This window comes from Ambystoma mexicanum, chromosome 7p, assembly GCF_040938575.1.
Source record: "Ambystoma mexicanum isolate Mex_15411 chromosome 7p, UKY_AmexF1_1, whole genome shotgun sequence".
In the NCBI taxonomy this organism is placed as follows: domain Eukaryota; kingdom Metazoa; phylum Chordata; class Amphibia; order Caudata; family Ambystomatidae; genus Ambystoma; species Ambystoma mexicanum.
This window is the reverse complement of record NC_090939.1, coordinates 469,893,855-469,913,996: the sequence shown is the minus strand read 5'-3', so window position 1 is coordinate 469,913,996 and position 20,142 is coordinate 469,893,855. Positions and strand designations below refer to the sequence as shown.

The 20,142-nt window shown below is 44.9% G+C and overlaps 1 long non-coding RNA gene across 5 annotated transcripts in view; it reads right to left on the bottom strand.

Annotated features, from left to right (window-relative positions):
* Window positions 1-3,476: 3,476 nt before the first annotated feature.
* The window catches only part of LOC138526120 (uncharacterized), a 338,403-nt gene continuing 321,737 nt past the window's right edge, over window positions 3,477-20,142 (bottom strand). For all 5 annotated transcript variants that reach the window (XR_011283494.1, XR_011283491.1, XR_011283489.1 and 2 more), the window contains one exon: window positions 3,477-10,302. This is a non-coding gene — a long non-coding RNA (uncharacterized lncRNA). The remainder of the gene's footprint in view (window positions 10,303-20,142) is intronic.

Genomic DNA, 20,142 nt, shown 5'->3' with positions numbered 1-20,142 from the left:
TCCCACTGCATCCACCGTAGTAAAAAACCTGGGATGCACTATGGACACTGACCTGACACTCACACCACATAAACACTGTGTATAAATCTTGCTACCTACACCTCCACACTCTCGGACACATCTTCCCTTACATCTTTTACCCCCACAGAGTCACTGCAATGCTGTCCATTGTCCTCTCCCACCTAGACTATGCCAACTCCCTCTACCTGGGTGCCCCTGCTCATCAACTCAGAAAGCTCCAAAGGGTCCTGAACTCTGCAGCTATGCTCCTCCTTGCCCTCAGCACCCAGAGACCACATTACCCCACCCTCTATATCCTCCACTGACTCCCGGTGGGACAGGTCGCTTTCAAACCATGTTTATCACTCACCATGCCCTCTACAAGACAGGCCCAGAATACCTTCAACAGAAAATCACTGCTACCAACCCAACAGAAACATGTGTTCAGACAGTGCGCTCCTCCTTGTGAACCCATCTTCAAATCGACTAGAATAGGAAAATCCCCCTTCTCTGTCCAAGCCCCACTATCTAGAATTCAATGCTGCTTAACATTCGATGCATAGAGGACCACCTGGCGTTCCGGAGGGCCGACAAGACATAGCTATTGCCTACAACCACCCTGACAAACCCTGTCCCCATAGCTAGTCAACCACTTCAGGTAGGCTGGAACAGCAAAGAACTTGCATGAAATCACTGAATGACGGTAAGAATATTCTAACAATCTCCAGCAGAACACAGGAAAGCATCCAAGCAATACATACGAAGCCAGGAAGCATTCCAGAGAACACGGGTATGTATCACACTCCATGATTATGGAAGATAGCCAAAGACAAGAACACCCACCTGCACGCATCTACAACCATACACCACCCCAATGAAACATTGCACAACACCCCTGCCATTAGAATCCAGCTATCCCAAACAACAAAAATGTGGGACTAGCTGGACACATAATGAGTTCTACTACTCTTGCATACTCCCTTGTCAACTTCAAAGTATTCATCCACTTGCCACCTCGATATGGGTAACTGTCATGGCCACAGGCCCCAGAACATAAAAACCACAACATCTAGTTGTGGGGGGCAATGGGTCACTTGACTCACTTATGTCCCTTTGGTACCCATAAACACAGGGGCCCTGGCTGTGAAAGGGGCCCCTAGGGGACCCTGACCTCTATGGAAACAAGGCGAGTCACCACACACGATAGAGACGCCAGACACGAGGTTGTATTCCCAAAGCTAGGGTTTTATTGCAAAGCAAAAGTCTCAGTTGGCCAACTCGGTCTCAGCCCCGCGACGTGTATCTCTAGACCTCGAGGGACGCAAGAGAGCGAATTACGTAAATCAGTTACATATATACAAAATGCATACCAAACAATCAGCTATGACATGTTTAACACCCCCCTTTACTGGGTTTCTTTGAACTTGGTGTGATGATGGACATCTCTGACCACTATGACACCTTCAAACATCTATTCTAGTAACAATTTGCAATTTGTGAGTGCAAAGGCATCTTTCAGTTGTTGAATAGAACACAGCGCTTCTGTTCTTGGAAGCGAACCACATACGGGGGGAGTTGCATTCCGGACCTTGCGATCTATCCGGTGCTATTCACGTCCTGGGAGCCGACATGCTCTAGCGGGCTCAGCAAAGGGGGGCCATAAGAAAAGCATAATTCAAGCCTTTAGCGGTATTATTCTAACATATTCTACCATATAACGAGACTGGCTGGCAGCTGTGAAATGATTAAATGACCTGCAGCTCTGCTTCAAGGCTACATTCGGGAGGGAGCCGGGCATTCTTCCTGGCGCTGCCTACGTTTGTGTTTCAGCGAACTCTTGTTATCCTCACGGCCGTGCGGCCTTGTCCTTTTCACATACAGACAACAATGTTTCACAGTCGAGCAGTGTAAGCGGAAAATATACTGCGAAGCAACAGGAACAGAAAGCAATGAGCAATGGTTAGAAAACAAAATGGCGATTCTTGTTACATCAATATGGCCGTTCATTGGCAGACTCGAAAACCCATATTTTGTCATATCGTGCATAAGACGGTTGGCCCACGGCCACCAAAATGCGTTTGCGGTCTCAAAGTAGAGGTATCCGTATTTCTAGACTGACAGCTGGACTCAGTCCTGACGCCTTTGGCGCCATGCTCATATAGAGAAGTGAGCAGGAAAACTTTACTTCAGTGCAGGAGTGCTTTTACATTATTTCAGTGCAGGAGTGCTTTTATTTTACAAGAACTTTCCAGGAGCTGAAAGCCTTTATTCCAGAGAACATCCTCATGTGCTGACTCATCGAGTGTGGGTCCCTAGGCCTGGTCTTCATGAGCTGACTCATCAGCTGTGGCAGGGTGTGGCAGGCAGGCTGAACCTGGTGGGCGTGGCTTCAGAAGCTCAGCTATATAAGCTGCTCCATCCTTAAGGCCAGTGCTTCGCATTACTGTGCATTCGCGTGCAACGTGGCACTCACCGCTGCTTGGACCAGTTTACTTACCTTTGAAACCAGGTGTCCTGCATACTCACCTCCAGAAAACCGGTACTTCATTGCTTCATATGCAGACTCATCTCCTGACATCCAGTGATCTTGATCCCGATGCCGCGGCACTGCACTCCGCATCCACGAATTCGGACCCTGTGAAGAAGAAGAAAGACAAGGTTAGAACACCCGTCCTAGGCCCGTGCCGCATTTGAACCCTGAGCGCCGCCTAGTTAACAATTTACCAGCTACTGTACCACTTCAGCTTCGTTCCTCATTCCCTCTGGCTGCCGCCTCGAGCTCTGAAGCTTTTACGGGGCCGGCAACATCACCTGCAAGGGAAGAAAGCAAAAGAGCAAGCATCAAAGGTGGAACGCACAGCAATACAAGGAAACAAACTTTACAATACTACACAAACAGATGAGGAAATACAAAGGCAAACAGGAGCACTTACCTGAAGTATAGTGGTTTAGTCGCAACAGGACTGGACTACCATGTGCAAGGGACCAGTGAAGGAACTCGGTCCAGGTCATACAAGCACTCCTGCCAGAAGCAGCAGGACAGAGTCCTTGCCAAAACTAATAAACAGGTGAGCTTTCCAGGGACAGCGCATCCCACGGGTACCACGGTTTGGGAGAAGGGATATGGAAGGGGATCAGGTGCACAAGCTGCCTTCCTCACGCCCCCTATTCTCCATGCAGGAGCAGGTCCAAGCAGCATCACCTATTACCACCTGTCACCATAAGCACAGAGGGTGAAGTTGGACCCGAGCGACTTCACCCCGGGGAGGGCTGCAACCATGCCCCAACACCTCCGCAGAGACCAGGTGAGCGTAACAGTAACTAGTAGGGACCTGGTCACCCCTACCCAACTTCGCTATGGCCAAAACGCACACACACATTCTAAACTCCTCTGATCAATTTTCCCAAACCTTGGACTACGGTCCCCCGAGGGTGTTGACTGCGAAGCCATCATGAAGTATGACACAGACAACCGATTCAAGATTCAAAACAATGTAGTTTATTAACTCAAATGTCAGGATGGTAGAACGCCTAGCTTGCCTTATGCTAAGTCAAAGAGTTGAACTACGCTTGCCCTCACAAGTAAAGCTAAACCATGCGTAGGAATGTTAATCAAAGAAATGGTGATCAACAAAGTTCAGAGCCACTTCCAGCTCTTGGCTTCTGTTTCAGCTTGCCTTACCCAAATTCAAAAAAGTTCCACAAAATTCAAGATTACCTTTCTCAGGTTCAAAATAGTTCCACAAAACCTTGAGGTTCCCTTCTCCAAGTTTATGGCAATGCAGTTCCACACAATAACACAGTTCAAACAGAAAATGATCTTGAGTCTTAATTCTCAAGACAATACTTACAACTCCTTGGGTCTCATGGTTGCCTGCCCCAAGGGATGTACGTTAATATCACAAACACCAAAATCTCGAATTACCAAATCACAAACATAATAGGTTCGCATTTTTTAATTCGAGATTTTAGTTTTGTTTTATTTTGTCCCTGCAACACATGTTGTGTATGCGGGGGACACCCCGGCGACCCTTGGAGACCAAAATACCAAATTAGTGGAGCAGGGGACACCCCCTCACCTAAGTCGGTATTTTGGAATACGAGATTTTTGTGGTCCCAAAATGCAGGACCTTGGGTGATGCTGAATTTTAAATACAGTATTTTCGTTGAATACCTCCCCAAGACTTCAGCCACTTGTACTTGTTTCAGTCTTTTCACAATTCAAGGTGTACCTGACCCTCTATCTGGATTACATCACCAGCTCACTTGCAGTGCTTCCCCTTGGATTTTTCACAATGTCTTAGGTTCTCACGGTTCAGGGCTCACTGCTCTAGGGTGGCTGTCATACCACATGGTCCACCCATCACAGGTTGTGCAACCAGGATCCCTTGGCTCTTCAACTCACACAGGTTCTTCTATACCTGCCCCAGAGTATTGTGAAAAATGTAAGGGTCTTTCCCAACCTACTCCCCGGGGATCTTCAATGCAGGTGGCCAGGGGCAGGCCCTCGTGTTTGAATCCCAACCCTGGGGGTGGACAAGCGAGGGAGGATCACCTGGGTCATCAGGGATTGGGGAGGGAATACCCGAGAGTGAGACATGGTATCCCCCGTTCTTGATAATGACCTTTCCAACCCCCACTCACCTTTTATAGGGTATATTCAAGCACACACTCCTCCTTTCCCATAACACTATTCAAATACTGAGATGAAGAAGAGGAAATCAAGAGAAGTGCAAATTTCCCATGAGAAACACCACTATGGTACTGGGATGAGCAAGATGAAGATCAAGGCACACCAATTTACCCAGTGGACATGTCCCACTAACGAGGTCAGGCAGGGTCAGGCAATTGACTTCAACTATGCCCACTTGCAGCCTCTTAACTACTTAAATGGATATAAAAGGAACACACATGCTTGATAAAAGGAGCAAGTTGGAGAGCGAGCTGGAGAGCATGCTGGAGGGCAGCTCACAGCAGAAACAGGAACCGGGCCAGGAAAAAGGGACCTCAAAACGATGTGGGGCTACCAAGTGAAGCCAAGGGAAGCTTGACGAGGGAGCTGTGTCTCCAGGAAGCCGGAGGTGTCTGCAGGAGGAAGCCGAGGGGTATGCTTATCCCTTGGTGCATGCTGCCCAGTCCATGCTCATTCTCTTGGGTAAGAATAAGAGCCCAGAAGGGTCTGAAGGGCAGGTGGGGAAAGCTGAAGGAGGCTGTTAACTCCTTTGCCGGTAAAGAAAAGAGGGTATACATTGTATCGGAGTGACCATGAGTGAAAGCACTCGTTATTGAAAGTCTGTGGTAGTCAGTTTAATAAATGAGCAATGTGAAAAGGATACCGATAACAAGAAGACAATGGTTAAAGCGTTCTGGAAGGAAACAGTATCAGATAGTGGTCACATATAAGAATATACGCGTTCAAAAGTCTCTGTGAAAGTGAAGGGAAGCACCACAATGGCAGGGGATTTGTACTGGCTGAAAACGGAGCAAAATAGAAATCCTTACAGAAGCCCTTTGTCGCAAGGGGAGCTGGAAGAAAAATGAAGTAAAAGAGCAAAGTGGAAGTAAGAGCAAAACTTTTAAATACTAATACTAAAAGAGACATTGTGAGTAAACCAAAAGTATTGAGAAGCATTGGGGTGGCCCCGAGGCAGGAGGCTGATCCAGGCCCTCCAGGCAGGAAGCTACCAGGCCCTCTGCCCAGTCGACACCCGCACCTCACCCTCCTTCCCCCCTCAGCACTGCCCTTGCAGGCCCCCTGCCTGGTGGCTGCACATACCGCCCCTGGGACTCCTCTGCCCTAGCACTTAGTCAGTGGCCTTCAACCTTGGCTTACCATGGCACTTTCCTCCCGGGCTCTCACCAGCACTTGTCCATACCTTACCCCTTACACCCACCTTCCCTATCTCCCACACTTCTTTTCACTGCACTTTCATGTCTGAATGTCACAATTCCAAGTAGGACCACAACTGTATATTCACTATTTTGCTACTGTTTTACTCCCATTGCTCCCTCCCCACTTCGTTTTGTGGCACCTTCAAGCACATCGCGCCTAGAAACAGTTGTGTACAGGCACGTTATAAATGCCACATCATATCATATCATTCAGTTGTATAGACACCTAACAAATGCTCAATAAATAAAATAAAATACATTTCTTTGTAGCCTGTGGGCTAAATGGAGAGTCAGTACTACACAAAACAGTCTACCACACTACTACCAGTGGGGTATCAATGCTTATTTGTAATATGGCCTAGACAGTTACCTGTACTAATGTAGACTTTGCTAGTCAATTGGTCTCTGCGTGTCACCAGTCATATTTCTCTAGGTTTGGAGTTCCAACCCATCTCCTTTTACACCTCTAATTTAGATTACCCAGAAGGAATCCATCAAATCATGGAAGAAATGAAGCCCTTGTAATTAGTGGCTTTTTCCATTTTCCCCAAATTGCCTTCTCAGCCGTATATCTGTTTTTCATACCTGCAACAAAAAAAACGAAAATTACAGATACTTTGTTGAGTCACCAAGTAAAGACTGACCACAAGCCTGGGGATTTGTACTGGCTGAAAACGGAGCAAAATAGAAATCCTTACAGAAGCCCTTTGTCGCAAGGGGAGCTGGAAGAAAAATGAAGTAAAAGAGCAAAGTGGAAGTAAGAGCAAAACTTTTAAATACTAATACTAAAAGAGACATTGTGAGTAAACCAAAAGTATTGAGAAGCATTGGGGTGGCCCCGAGGCAGGAGGCTGATCCAGGTGGGCCGAAAAGACCCCACCCTAATAAACTGAGTAAAGTTAGAAACATGGTTGCGCGACCTGTAATGGGTGGACTGTGCAGTATGCAAACTGCGCCATGACCAGGGGAGGCCTAAGTACAAGAAGGACTTGTTTGAGCAACGGGAGGGGAGACTCACAAGCAATAAGTGAATTTTCTGAAGGAGCTGTTGTATACTTTTGTGGTTGAAAACAAAGTTACGAAGGACTTGTTTGAGATACTGACGTTGAAGGTCAGAAGGATTTGGTTTTTCATGGGGCAGGGAGTCCCGCAAGCAACAAGTGAAGAGTGATATTTTCGGAAGGAATTGTGAATTATACTTTCGTGTTTGGAAACAAAGTAACCTTGAACATTGACACTTTGAAGGATAACCAGGAGGCTCTAGGCTATAGGCTCAAGACAAGGGGAGCCTGAGTGACCCTGTGAAGAAGTGAATCTAGATAAGAAAAGGTACTGTGAATTTTGCCAACAAATCCTAAGAACTTCTCGAACTTTCTTAGCTTGAGTGTCTTGAACCTGGGGAAGAGAGCTGTGGAAGAGCTCCATGTGCACATTTCCTTTGCTTTGAACACTGTTACGTTGGCCAAAGCCCACATATTTCTTTGTAGAAGTGAGGGCAAGCATAGGTTTTGACACAGACACTAGTTTACTTTTGACTGACAGACTTAGACTTTCCTTAATTTTATTTTCATTAGGGAGCATTCCCAACCTAGAGTTAGGGCAAGCAAGGTATTTCTTCCACCCTGACCACCAAAAATAAAGGTTTTCCAAATCTTTGTCTGTGTTTTCTCTTGATACCATGCATATCTCACAGTATAGAGTCACATTCTCTTTATTGGCTTTGTGCAACGTTTACACTCCTCTGGCTTCTCCTGGTCAGCCTCTAGGCCCTGGCATAATGAGTTGCACACCTCTTGCCAGTCTTTGGCCTTGCCACACTGTGTTTTACTCATAAAGTTCACTTTCTGGTGGTCGTGTTCATGTCCCACCTTTCTATGTTATTCTTTCACACTTGCTCTCTTGTCCATAGGTAGCTTTCATATGGGCATTTCCACTTTGTCTGCCCTCTGCTATTTGCTTTGCCCATAACGTACTTGATTTTGCATTCAAAAAGATGAATTGCAAGGCCTTCACCAATTGTTTAATATGCTTAACTTCAAATTTTCAGTTCAGTTCAGTATTTAATAGTTAATTGTTAGGCTGAATTTCAAATTTTTTCGGGATTCAATATGCATTCGATGTGGTAAATTCCAAGTTTCCATTCAGTTCGGTATTCCATATTTGTTATGCTGAATTTAAGGTTTCCTCCTTGTTCGGTATTCAATATGCATTAAATATGGTTAATTTCAAGTTTCTATTCAGTTGGATATTAAATACCTATTTACAGCCCTCTAGGAATGCCCCGGTTGTCGATTCGCTTTCTCCGACTCTGACCGGTCTATGACGCCATTCATTAGCGGCTCCTGCTGCTTCTTCTCGGCTTGTAGGTCGGTGGGTCAGCTCCTGCGAGCCCCGCTCGCATGCAGGGCTGTCTTGACCAAGCTGGTAAATCTGCTGTCTCAGCAAGGACGCGTACGGCGTCCTTCTTTCTCCCTCGTGCTCGCAGCTCCTGCTGCTGATTCCTTGCTGTGGAGGCTCCCACACCTGTAATGGCACCGTAGCCCGACTTGCCTCAGGCTGTACAGGTTTTCTGGACTGCTGGCCGGTGTCCTTAGTCCTACGCTTGTCCCACCATGGCTACACCCTTTGGAAAAAGGTCCCGTGCTGGTCTCTCCCCCACAGGCCTCCCTGTTGCTCTCTGCACTGTTCTCTGGCCCTCCTTTTATACACCTTCAACCACTTAACATGTTGCAGATGTAGATCCTCAATTGGGCTTGCCCGACCATGATTAAGGGAACATGCCTGACTCTCACCGTACTGTGCAGGCATCTTCTTCGTCCCAGTACCAGAGTGGTAAAATGCAGGTTTAGTGTTCATTACTCTCAGTCTCCCCTTCCTCGTCTCAGTACTTTCAAAGGTTAAAGATGGGGAAATAAGGGAAGAGGTTTTGAAGTAACCGATAAAGGATGGGAGAGGGGTAGGTTGATCGTCAATAGAGAAAGTGGGATACCGTGTCTCGCCTGTGCGCACCACACTCCCAATCCCCAAGGACCCTACAGCCAGGTGATCCTCTCTCGCTTCTCCACCCCCAGGGTCTGGATCCAATAACAATGGCTGTCCCCTGGCAACCTGAGAAGAGCATCCAGTAGGAGTGAGAATGCTCTCAGGTTTCTCACATCACCTACAGTGCTTTGAGGCCATACCGATGGGATAAAGGCGCTATACAAATGACATTACATTACATTTGTTTTCAGTGTTACATTGTGTACATTGTTTTTGCTACTGAATGTGCTATTCTTCAAATGCAATCAGAAAATAAGCCAGGGGGCAGAGTGGCTTCAGGTTGATCTCCTTCTCCAGGTGAATCTAATTGGCTGCCATCCTGCCCCCCCCCCCCCATCAGCTGCTCCCTTTCTCCATGTTTCTTCTGGACCAGTCATCCTCTGATCGATGGCGAATGGTTCTTTCCTGTGACTCAGTGTATTGTTTTATCTCTTCCTATCGTCTCCCTTGCCTCCTTTTCCCAGAAACATCTCAAAACTCACCTTTTCTCTACCTCTTTCCCCCTTTCCCTTCCCTGCTAGCCACCCCACTGCCACTGAGACTGGCAGCCTGGTCCTTATGAAACTCACAAGCTACCAGGCCCTCTGCCCAGTCGACACCCGCACCTCACCCTCCTTCCCCCCTCAGCACTGCCCTTGCAGGCCCCCTGCCTGGTGGCTGCACATACCGCCCCTGGGACTCCTCTGCCCTAGCACTTAGTCAGTGGCCTTCAACCTTGGCTTACCATGGCACTTTCCTCCCGGGCTCTCACCAGCACTTGTCCATACCTTACCCCTTACACCCACCTTCCCTATCTCCCACACTTCTTTTCACTGCACTTTCATGTCTGAATGTCACAATTCCAAGTAGGACCACAACTGTATATTCACTATTTTGCTACTGTTTTACTCCCATTGCTCCCTCCCCACTTCGTTTTGTGGCACCTTCAAGCACATCGCGCCTAGAAACAGTTGTGTACAGGCACGTTATAAATGCCACATCATATCATATCATTCAGTTGTATAGACACCTAACAAATGCTCAATAAATAAAATAAAATACATTTCTTTGTAGCCTGTGGGCTAAATGGAGAGTCAGTACTACACAAAACAGTCTACCACACTACTACCAGTGGGGTATCAATGCTTATTTGTAATATGGCCTAGACAGTTACCTGTACTAATGTAGACTTTGCTAGTCAATTGGTCTCTGCGTGTCACCAGTCATATTTCTCTAGGTTTGGAGTTCCAACCCATCTCCTTTTACACCTCTAATTTAGATTACCCAGAAGGAATCCATCAAATCATGGAAGAAATGAAGCCCTTGTAATTAGTGGCTTTTTCCATTTTCCCCAAATTGCCTTCTCAGCCGTATATCTGTTTTTCATACCTGCAACAAAAAAAACGAAAATTACAGATACTTTGTTGAGTCACCAAGTAAAGACTGACCACAAGCCTTAATATGGGTAAAGACAGAATGAATTCATGTAAACTTGGCTTCTATGTTTCAGATGATGTGGGCGAGATAGAAGAGAGAACCGAAGGAGGCTGAGAAGCATACTGTTATGCACCTGGCAGGAGCTGAAGACAGCTTTTAGACTGGCAGTATCTGGTGATGCAAGGAAAAAGCCAGATGATCTCATGTTGTCAAAGACACTGCAATGGCCAAGCTGCTGGACATAAAACAAGAACCTAAAAAAGACACTTAGGCACAAGATTTAGAATGTTGTAAGATGTTGCAAGAGTTGCTATGAGGGCCTGGAAGGTAGCTCAGGGGCAACATGCTTGTTGGCTGGACTCAGGCATGAAGCGTGATATTAAAGTCAAATTGTTTTGATATAGGAAACCCTTAAACACCTCTGCCGAGTTTCACTCTGCTGCAGAAGTGCTGAGATGCCACAAGAGGGACAGCCAGGCACAGTTCTATGTTGGTAGGCTGTGCACAAAAGGTCGTACCACGGATTGCAGCACAAATAAGTCACAATCCGTGGGTGTGACCTTCTTTGTTGCCCCCATCCACTCCAAGCTCTTGGCCACTATGCACCACCCTGTGCCCCCTCCACCTTTTCCCGCCCCTCCCCCACTCACCTGCAGCAGGCTCCGGCCCCGGACTCTCGGCTTCCCTGCTCCTGCTCACAATCTGCAGAAAGCAGCGCCGGAAGCCTGGGGCAAAGCAAGGCATGCTTTTGTGTGTGGCCTTTTGTGCTCCCAGCTTCCGGTGCTGCACACCACATACTGTGAGCACCAGGCACACATGGAACATTTGTGAGACGCTGCAGCAATTGTGTGATGTACAAGCAGCTAAGCCTATTCCAGACAATGACACCATCCTATGTGCGGATAGAGATGCTAACACTACTAAGGGAGGTAGGATTGTGTTCATCTACAAAACAGTGCTCCAATTAAGAATGATCAATAATCAACACTTACCATCTGTGGAACTACTTTCAATGAAACAATCCACCTCGGCCACATCTACTATCACCATGCATTTGATATATCGACCACCCGGCACTACCTCCGCCTTTGAAAATGATATATCACATCTACTGACAGCCAACACTAAAAGTAAATCCCAAATTATCATTTTAGGTGACTTTAATCTAGGTCTCCATGATCCTAAAGATTCCATAGCCACTGCCCTCAAGGACACAATCTCAGAACTAGGGTTCAAACACTGTATAAACCACCCTACCCACAATGAAGGCAGAATACCCAATTGGCTAGCTGACCTTAACCGCAGCATCAACATATTGTCTAATAATCCATGTGCATGGACTGACCATCACCTAATCATGTTCACCATTGAGAAGACAGCCTCCCTCAATACACAAACTCAAGCCCCAACCATGATGACAAGAAGAAAACAGAACCTCACATTAGAGAACCTGATACCGCTACTACGTCCTATCACCTATCGCAGTACCTCACATTCGGACCCTTCTGAATTAGTGAATTTATATAATGACACTATCCTCAGGGTCTTTGACACTATAGCACTCCTTAAATTGCAGAAATCCAAACCACACGGCCATATCAATTAATGGTACATGACTCAAGACTCTTAGGAAAGTGAATCGAACAGCGGACACCACCTGGAAAAACTCCCCGTCAGTGTCCAACAAAGAAAATTTCAATGCAGCTTCAATCAACTATAAATTAGCCATTATTCAAGCAAAACAAGATAATTTCAACGACTGTATAGCCAAAGCCAACTCCAGCACTAAAGAATTATACAAAATTATGAAAGAACTCGAATCTCCTGCCCCTATACCTGACTCCTGTACAAAAGACACCTGTATGTTAGTACACCATGCAAACGCCCTCCAAGATAAAATTTCATTGCTACTAAATAAAATAAAAACCAAAAAAAACCTCATCGACAATGCCATCCCACAAAACCTGTCCGCTCCCCCTCTACCAATATGCCTCAATTCATCTTCAAGCCCCTTTCTATCAAAGAAGTAGAAACAATCATGCTTAAACTCAAACCGTCTAATTGTAAGGGTGACATTTGCCCGGCCTCGCTTTTTAAGGAGGCGGCTAATGCACTTGCCCCTTTCATTACATCATTTATTAATGCATCATTTGACTCTAACACTGTACCTACTAACCTGAAAGACGCTTGGGTACTTCCATTATTTAAAAAACCATCTCTAGATCCAAATATTCCTTCTAACTACAGACCGATTATTACTGTCTCTTTCATATTAAAAAAACTTGACTGTGCACCATACATCCAGATACAGCAGTATCTGGAAACAAACAATCTGCTAGGATTAAGACAGTCAGGATTTAGACCTAGACATGGGACTGAAACAGCGCTCATTGACTTAAAGACACAAATTCAGATCTTAAAAAATAAAGGTAAATCTGCCTTACTATTTCTACTTGACCTATCAGCGGCTTTTGATTTGGTGAACCATGAAATTGTATGCAAACACTTGTCATCAGCTGCACATTTCTCGGACCAAGCTAATACTTGGATTAAATCCTTCCTCAGCAACAGATCTAGGATGGTCTTTGCACCCTCTGCATCCGCCTCACCATCACCAGTCACCTGCGGAGTACACAAGGCTCATGCGTGTCCCCTACTCTCTACAACGTATTCACCAAACCCCTATTTGATATACTTGATTATCTGGGTATCACAAACTACGCGGACGACACCCAGATACTCATCCCTATAACTGGTGACTATGATGCAGGCAGTAAAACCCTCAACGATATCTACAGTACGAAACAACTATGGGTGGCTAAGCATGGTTCATGTCTAAACAATGACAAAACCAAATTACTCCTCCTTGGCTCTCCCAACAAGTTGAACAAACTAGGGACCCTCTTCAAATCCTTCAACATCGACATCAATATCATTAAAGTAGCCAATGATGTGAAAACCTTAGGAATTTACATTGACTCAGCACTCTCATTCACAAGACAAACTAATGCCTTAGCTTCATCCACCGCCTATACTTGCAAGCTTATCACAGCATGCCGTCCCTACCTGACTACTACTAACTGCATTTCAGTAGCAAGAGCTTTAGTCTTATCTAAACTTGACTGTTGCAATGCACTCTACTTGGGCACATCCCAACAAAATATGAATAAATTGCAAGTTATGCAAAATAACGCAATTAGATCAGCCTGCAATATTCCCAGGCAAGAGCATATCACTGCAACAAGACAGAGCATAAACTGGCTTAACATTAAGCAAATAATAGATAGATCTTAAATCTCTTTCACTCACCCACAAGTGCCTCAATAACCAGGCACCCATATATCTCTGTGATACTTTCTCACATCACAACACAACGCAACCAACTAGAATTGCACAATCACATGGCGTTAACATCTCACGTTTCCACCAACAACTTGCGGGTGGTGCTAGCTTCCCAGTACTGGCTGCAAAAAAATGGAATGCTCTCCCTATCTCCATAAGAGAGGAACCTTCCCTCTCACGATTCTGTAGCAAAATAAAAGCCTGGTTCTCCGAGAAGGACCAGAACCCACTCACTGTATAAACTATCTGTGCTATATCCGATTGCTACCTAGTAGCATCACATGCTACATATATGCATTGATATTGTATATTGTCTATATGATACTAATTGCCTAATATTAACTGCTACTGTGTATCATTCACGTCAACAACTTATTTAGTTTATTTTAATCTGCTTCCCCAACCGATTCCTTGTACCATATTGCCCATTTTCTAGCCTTTGTAATATAATCCTTATGTAACTTGTAATACTGTAATATAATATCTATGTAACTTGTAATATTGACTGTATATTCATGCCTGTGCAACATGTAAGTTTCAGCGCCCTGATGCCCTTGGGCTTGGCCGCGATTTACAAATAAATAAAATAAATAAATAAAATAAAGACGTGCTGCAACCCGGTGAAAGATGCTTTGAGGCTCAAGCTTGTGAAATGTCATGAGTAATGAGGCTGCAAAATGTGTGCTGCTGTAGATGTACTGAGATGCAGTGGCACAATGAAACAAACATTTTGGGGGGCTAACTGGTGATGGGAGGGGCCACTTTCTAAACTGGGTGTGGCACACATGGAGGCTCCACCCCCTCTGTTCAACCCCAAGGGTTGTCTGGCATGGGGCCCAAGTATCAAATGTTAGTAGCCCAGCATTACACATAGGCGCACACGCAATTACACATTCATTCACTTAAACATCCCATTCACCATACACTCACTCATTTACATGCACACCGAGCCCCATACATCATACACTCATTCACACACACACACTCACACATTACATACACACTCCATGCACACATTATGAGATAAAACACAGCAACCTTTAACACTGCTACTTTCAAAAAAGGCTGCCTCACGTCTCTGCCTAACACAAGCAAGTGTGCACATCAGCCCCTTCCCCTCAGATGTGAGGAGGAGGCTGATGTGTGCATTTGATTTTTTGTAGCCAGAGATGTGTGGGAAGCCTTTCTTAATACTAGCAGCTTTAAAGTGTTGCTGTGTTTGTGCAACGACATTTATCTGCACGAACACTTAGAAAAGGCTTCTTCCCCGCAACCCTATTGAGCTAATCGGGCTTCAGCTCCTCCCCTCAGCTCACATATCTGGAGGAGAAGGAAGGGCGGAAGCGCGATTAACTCAATGACATGCCGTGCCTGCTGAGATGGCACGGGAGAAGCTGCAACATTTGCTGCAACATTTGCTGCAACATTGGTGAGTCGCTGTACGTGATTCTGCAAAGACCAAGCTGCTGGGAAATATCAGAGAAAGCCAGAGTCGTAAGCCACCTGGTGTGTGAGAAACCACTGTTGGGAGCAAACTGATGTGTAAACTGCGAAGAGACCGGGAACTGCAAGGAGCTGAAAGGCTGAGCTACAGGTGGGTGTTTTAATGGGCTGGGAAACCAACCAAAATAAGAGAACTGTCCAATGTAAGAGTTAGAGTGAAGTCCCAAAGAGCTGCGAATATGAGAAGGATAGCAGTCTATCTAGGAGACAGGTACTATGTTATGTAAAATAAAGCTGTATTCTGGGCGCCGAAGTAAAAATCCCAAAGTGTTCTACGTATGAGAAAGACTGAGTGAAATGAGACAACTTTGCATTATGAGAGTTGGAGTGAAAAATCCAAAGCTTTCCATCTATTTGTAGTTTAAATTCCAAAGCAGCCTGAGTACACAAATAATTTGATTTGAAAGATTTATTTTGATCAGGCTAAGTAGACTGAACTATATCTATGCATCAACAAACAAGCACAGATTCAGGCATTAGGAGCTAGGATTTAATAAAATAAATAGGTCTTTAAGGATCTACCAAATTAAAAGCAATGAACCCTGTTTTCTTGAATCTCGATTTGAGAATATTCAGCAAAAAGTATATAGTTGAGCCACATTATAGAACTAATGTGGACAATTTTTACACACAGCCCATTTATCCCACCAAAAAGGAAAGTTCCTTGGAGTGATAACTTTGTAGTCACAACGATAAATGTACTCAAATCTCATTACAAACAGAACACCACACATAATGGTCATTTGGAGTGTAGGGAGTAAAATGTTCAAAATACATTCCATAATTTCACTTCTGGTAAACATGAAAGAACAACGGATGGCTTCATCCATGGAGACGACCAGCAGGAGGACTTTTATTTCGATGCATTTCAAGTTATTCAAATTCTTCTTCAGGAAATGTCATCTACACAACATACACTCAATGTAAGAAAGGCTAGTGTGCATATCAATAGTTAATCATAGCAGTATCACTCGAGTGAGTGTCCTATTGGCAAGCTCCAAAGTACACTGACGTGGAAAACACCGAGTCAAGATGGTCATCACTTCCCACGTCCTCTGAATTTCAAGGGTTTTGTTGTGTTAAATCTGATCACCTTAAATAGTTTTTTCACATGGTTTTTTTAATTGGAAAGATTGACGCAGCTGCAAATCAGGCACAAGAAATCTTTCAGATTATTTAAAATTTTGTTCATCCAAGTAAGGCACTCCTTGTGAAAGAATCATCAGCTGAACAGCCTAATGTTTTTAATAATTACTTTTTGGCCAAGATTGAGGCAGTTCAGGAGAACATCACACTGTAAAGGGAAACTCAGGGAAGAGAGATTTTTAGCCTTCCAGATTTAGGAACGACTTCCGAGAGAGGAAGTAATTCCAACTCCCCCCTGTTTTGTTTTGATATAGTGTCAGAAGAGATTATGTGTACTCTATTAAAGGCACTTAAACCCACGAATTATACACTTTTTGCCCTTCCTGCGTGCATGGCAAAGCACTTGGCATTAGACATAACCCCTTTTATGGCTAAGTTTGTAAATGCGTCATTTAGCCAGGCGACAGTTCTGAGGAATTGAAACTATCTATAATTTCTCCACTGCTGAAAAACATAAATTTGGATCCAGATAATCTTCAGAATTATCGCCCAGTCGCAGGTCTCTCCTGGCCTGGAAAAATATTGGAAAAAGTAGCAACAATGCAATTCCAGGAACATGTCGAAAGAGAGGGTCGTTTTGACCCTCTTCAATCAGGGTTCTGTCCAGAATTTGGAACCGCAACGGCACTGGTCGCGGTCTGTGATAAATTATTGCGAGTGGAAGACCAATACTAGTATTATTAGACCTATCCGCAGCCTTTGACACAGTAAACCACAATATTCTAATGGAACGACTATAGACTACAGGGAACTCCTCGGCAAGCGCCCTTCAATGGTTTGCCTCTTTTCTATCAGAGCAATGACAACAGGTGAAGTTGGGGGGCTTCCTTTTGGATACTATTCAGCAAAGTTGCGGAGTCCCACAGGGGTCCTCGCTATCACCATTGTTGTTCAATCTGGACTTAAGCCCCCTGATGAATATCCTGAGAAACCACAAGTTCAGCTTCCAATCGTATGCAGATGACATTCAGGTGTTCCTCGGGCTAGATGCCGTAGAAGTCTCCCTCATACGGGTTAGTAGGTGTTTGGAAGAAGTGGAAGGATGGATGTCCACCGATTGGCTCCAACTTAATCCAAACACGACAGAGGTGATCCTGTTTGGCCCAAAGCATTTGATAGGCGAAAACAGATGTACGCCACCACCCTCCTTGGCAACATAACTGAAATATGTATCCACGGTAAAGAACCTGGGGGTGCATATGGCAAAGTGACCTATGTTGCGAAAGACCAGGTCACAGCCAAAGTGCAGCTGTTTTTCTACATTGCCCAAAAAGATCATGCCACAGTGGTAGGAGCCCTAGTAAATTGCAAGCTGGACTATTCTAAAAGTCTATTAACGGAGGCTCCTGCCAAACAAATACTCCGACTACAAAAAGCACAGAAAGTCCTGGTCAGGACAGTATTCGGGGTAAAAGAATGGACTCCTATATCTTGTCTGCACCGGTCCAATCACTGGCTGCCAGGGGAGGATTGGATTAAGTTAAAAATTGAATGCATAATCTTTAAATGTATGATTAACTTAGCTCCTAGGTAACTGGTGGAAAAACTAAAGCACTATTAACCAACACAGTGCTTAAGATCAGAGGAAAAGTACCTGTTGTCTGTTAACTCAACACGATGTGTGCCTAGAGGAGATTTTAGATTTTCAGTATTCGGGCCAACACTTTGGAATAGTCTCCCTATTGGAGTTAAGAAAATCAGATTCTCTGATGTAATGAAAACAAAAAAACTACTTGTTTAAATAAACCCAAGAATATAGATTAAGGATTACAGAACAATTTTGATGACCAGATGACAGAGCCATCATTTTGGTTTTATTTACAACAGTGCCTTGAAACTATTTGGTTTGTCTAGTGCGTGATGCAAATATCTCAATCAATCAGATATGTCACCAATCACATGCACTCTGCATGTCGCTACTCCTCCTTTCCCATTCCCTTCACTCCCACCAATTGCTTTTTCCCTTCTTGACCCTCTCCCATTACCCCATCACCCTCTGGTTAGTGTGATGCAGATTATGTTCTGATTGAGTCTTGTGACTTTGCTACAGTAGTCATGGAGATTCTCCTGGTATTCCCCTAATAAGATTAAAATATTCCACCCATAACTGGCTCCTTAGCCCACCCTAACTCCACAATGACACATGACACAGGTTGCAGAGATTACAGCCTCATCATTACAGGTAAGCCCTTTTCGGACTTGATACAGATTGAGTGGTGCATACAATGTAATGTAAAGCGCTGCGTTCTTCATTCATTTATCTAATTCCAGAAAGGTGAAATCTGTATTTTGAGCATCAGAAATGCTGTGCTCCAACCACAAGTAGTTTCATTTCAGTGAAATAACAACTTCCAAGATGGCGGCTTTATTCTCCAGCACTGGAGCGCTTGGTGAGTACGAGGCCACAGGATCCTGATTGACTGCAGCACTGGACATCTTGTCCAATCTGGGAGCTGCAGGCGAACGCCACCCCCCCCACCTAAGGCCCACTCGTAGGTCCCTGCCCGTCGGCATCCTCCTTCTCTGCATCCACGTCATCAGAGGAGGCAGACTTCCTAACTCTGCAGCTGCTCGCTCTGCCGCAGAGACTCTCTCTGCCCCACCCTACGAGAAACCAGAGCATCTTACCACCAACAGCCTCATAATTTCAGGTAAGCCCTTTTCGGGCTTAATACAGATTGAGTGGTTCATGCAATGGAATTTAAAGCACTGCTTTCTTCTTAATTTATTTGCCTAATTCCAAAAAGGCAAATCTGTATTTTGAGCACCAGAAACATTGCGCTCCAACCACAAATGGTTTCATTTCAGTGAATTACCATCTTCCAAGATGGTGGCTTCATTCACCAGCACTGAAGTGCTTGGTGAGTCTAAGGCCACAAAATCCTGATTGGCTGCAGCACTGGACATCCTGTCAATATGGGCGCCAGCAGGCGAACACCAACCTACTCTTAAGGCCCCTGTCTGTGCCTGTCCAGGCCTGCAGGGCTCAGAGGCTCCCCTCCTTTGTTATCCCCTGCAGCACCACATGGAACAGCCACCAGACATGCAGCCTGCTACCCTGTGAACTTGGGCCTATTGAAACTTGTGCACCCCTCATGAACACCTGTGAGTCATGGCTGGACACTGTTTCTCACCTACCACTTTTCCTTTGTTCCCCACTAACCTAAAAAACTGTTGAACCAAGGTATGCCTATTCCATTCTACCTCTGTGGCTTCCTTAATTATTCTGCTCACTACATTTATGTGTCTCTTGTGCAAATTCAAATCCTGATTTGTCTTTTTTAACATCTCTGAACCCTTTTTGCGTTGCATTTTGTGACCCTTGTGCAAATCCGAACCCTGGTGTGTTTTATAACATCTCTGCACCCTTTTTGCATTGCATTTTGTGACTCTTGTGCAAATCCGAACCCTGGTGTATATTTTTAACATCTCTGCACCCTTTCTGTATTGCATTTTGTGACCCTTGTGCAAATCCGAACCCTGTTGTGTTTACTAACATCTCTGCACTCTTTTTGCACTTCACTTTGTGTCACTTGTGCAATTTCGAATCCTGTTGTGTTTTTTTTTAACATCTTGTCACCCATTGCGGTACTAAAGCATTCCCAGTGTGTCTGCTTTCTTGCTTCCCTTGGCTAGTAGGCCACCTGACTAGTTTGTGCTCATACCGTGCTATGCAGTCCCTGCTCTTTTTCTCCTATCCTCTGTCACCCCTATGGCACTCTGCATCTCCCCTATATTTTCTAATTTCTATACTATCACCTATCCTCCCTCTCTCACGAAGTCTGGAAACCTATCGCAGAC